We start from the raw sequence: 3,226 nt of genomic DNA on the forward strand, positions 1-3,226 counted from the left end.
CGCGCCCCGGTCTGGGAGGATCCCACATGCCGCGGAGCGGCTGGGCCCGTGAGCCATGGCCGCTGAGCCTGTGCGTCCGGAGCCTGTCCTCCGCAACGGGAAAGGCCGCAGCAGAGGGAGGCCCGCATACCAAAAAAAAAAAAAAAAAAAAAAAAAAAAAATATGTACAGTTCATTATACATCAATTATATCCCCATAAAGCTGTTAAATTTTTTCATTGGGGGAAATACTACAATTATAGTGCTTTGGGAAAATAATAATTAGGATACTGTATGTCAAACTTTAAAGCCAGAGTTATAATTTTTGATAGGAATTACATTAAATCTATTTACCAGTTTGGGGAAAATTAGCTTACGTACTATGTTGATTCTTCCAATTCGTGAATAAAGTATGTTTTTCCATTTATTTAGATCTTCTTCAATTTCTTCCTTGTTTTACGGTTTCCAGCATACAAGTCCTGGCCATGTTTTGTTAGATTTACACCTAAATTCTTCTTTTTCTTTCTTTTTGTTTTTAAGTAATTGTAAATTGTATTGTATTTCCTTTTTTTTTTTTTTTTTTTTTTGGCTGCATTGGGCCTTTGTTGCTGCACGCAGCCTTTCTCTAGTTGCGGGGAGCGGGGGCTACTCTTTGTTGCGATGCGCGGGCTTCTCATTGCGGTGGCTTCTCTTGTGGAGCACGGGCTCTAGGCACGCGGGCTTCAATAGTCGTGGCTCTCGGGCTCTAGAGCACAGGCTCAGGTGTTGTGGTGCACGAGCTGAGTTGCTCCATGGCATGCGGGATCTTCCCGGATCAGGGATCAAACCTGTGTCCCCTGCATTGGCAGGCAGATTTTTAACCACTGCGCCACCAGGGAAGTCCCTCTATTTCTAATTTTGGTGTCCACATGTTCACTGCTAGCATACAGCATAAAGAAATACAACTGATTTTTGTATGTTTATGTTATACCCTGAAACCCTACTGAACTCACTTCATACTTCTGAGTTTGGGGGGAAATTCTTTGGGATTTTCTACATCAACAATCATGTACCTCAGAAAACAACCACTTAAGGTGAATCTAACGTAATTAAAATGAAGTCCAAAATTACACAGTAAACTGTGGGGAAAAAGTCTGATTGGGATTTTATCATAAAAATCACCCAGAAGTACTGAAATAAATTTATTTTCTCTTATACTTCACAAGGTTTACGTGATAACTGCATCTCTGTTAATTCTTAGAACGAAGACTGAATCAGTGTTGGAGCTGGGAGGAAAGTATCATCATTCTCACAATCTTGTATGATGTGGCACCCTTTATGTTTAACTTTTGCAATGCAATCATAAAGAACGTCCTCTTTTGCAAAAACTGTGTGATGTCTTCATTGATATTCTAAGGGTCTTCCTAATGCTTTGATCCTAAACTCACTCTCCTGAAGCACTTATTGGATCATCATCATTGTCCATGTTCAGAACTTTAATTATTAACTAGTTCAGTGCTGCTGCATCACCCTGGCCAGTGGCTTTGCAAAATTCAAGCAGATTGCTCATACCACTTTCATCAACTTCATTAAATTCTGAAAATTTTGCAGTATTTGTCATCTTATTTTGCAGTCATGTTGCACTGACTATCGCATATTTACAACACTTGATAATCAGCATGATCATGTACTAGGGAATAACAAAACTGACTCCATATTAGATCTGTTTCTTTTACTTTAACCTTTGTACTCTATTGTTTTTGCTACAACTTAATGTTGCCTATAGCCTGAAAAATACAGGATAGCCAATTCTCAAGGCTCTGGCCTTTACAGGTGTTAACACTTTTCCAGTCATATAGAGATAAAAAGTTGCAGAACAGAGAATAACATTTGTCTTGCTGGAGGTTTACAGGAACACCATGACCTGACCTACGTGGACAGCTGCAAGAACAAAGGATCCCGACACCAAGTTTGCAACAGCTAACAACACTCCCTCCCTTTTAGTATAAAAAAAAAGCCTGAATTCTACCTCGGGGAAGATGGTTCTAGTCCATCTTACCTGAGGACCCTAGTCCACCATCTTCTCAGTCTGCTGGCTTTCCCAATAAAGTCACTATTCCTTTGCCCCAACAACTCATCTCTCGATTTGTTGACCTGTTGTGTGGCAAGCGATATGAGCTTGGGCTCCGTAACAATCATTAGAGAATACTTACTGCTTTCTTATGCCACATCACTACTGTGGAGACTCTAATAACAGGCATTGTACTACTGCAAACTTTAAAACAGTCATAGCCTTTGCCCAGAAAGTCTATTCTATAAATATCATAAAGATATGCATAAACATATGCACACATGTTTACAGGAATATTTAAAAGAAAAAAATTTAGCGCACCCTAAATGCCCCAAAACAGAAAACTGAGTACAGTCATAGGATGGAACGATATGTTAACTATTAAAAATCATGATGTAGAAGAAGAGTTAATATCATGATAAAACTTCCCATAATCTGTTAAGTTGTAAAGGCAGAACACAAAACCATGCTTACAGGCTGATACCCTAATTGTGTATTTGTTTAAAGCATGTGTTTAAAAAAACAAAAGTGTGTATGTGTTTACAAACATTAAAAACAAAGGTGTAAAAGGACTTAATCCAAATTTAGGTAGAGATTACTTCTATGCTAAAATCTGAGGAGTGATTTTAAATTTTTCGTTCAGTATGTTTGATTATGTTTTTCAATCTTTCTACAATGTGTACCTCACTTTGGGAATTTTTTTAAAGGCTCATATTTTTTAAACACAATAAATAAAAGGAACATGCTTCTTAAGAGGACTTCACATCCAATTCTCATCAAAGACATGGGTATAACAGACAAGAGAAAGGTGAAGAGGAGAGGGTCATTTGATGGATGAGACCATTAGCACAACTACTAAAAGCTGCTGCCTTTCGTCCAAGTTTTCGGTAAGCATTAACATTCCAGGGCTAACACAGCAGCTGTCAGTGAGCAAACTTAAATTCTGCCTCCTGGCTGTGACAGAGTTTTGGGCACATGTTACATTGACACCAGTGTCCCCAGGCACCTTCACTGTGGACTTAGTCGGTCCCATTTTCCTAAGTGGAAGCTGAAGAATCAGCTGTGGGCAGATGGAAAGAACAAGGATGGAATTTACCAGCCTGATTCCTCCCTCCCGCCTCCAGGCGCCACCAAGATGCTGCTTCCGGAGCCCACGAGAGAAAAAGAAAGCCTCTTCGCGGATGAAGGAGAAAAACAT

The sequence above is a fragment of the Physeter macrocephalus genome, chromosome 14 (genome assembly GCF_002837175.3).
Source record: "Physeter macrocephalus isolate SW-GA chromosome 14, ASM283717v5, whole genome shotgun sequence".
Classification (NCBI taxonomy): Eukaryota; Metazoa; Chordata; class Mammalia; order Artiodactyla; family Physeteridae; genus Physeter; species Physeter macrocephalus.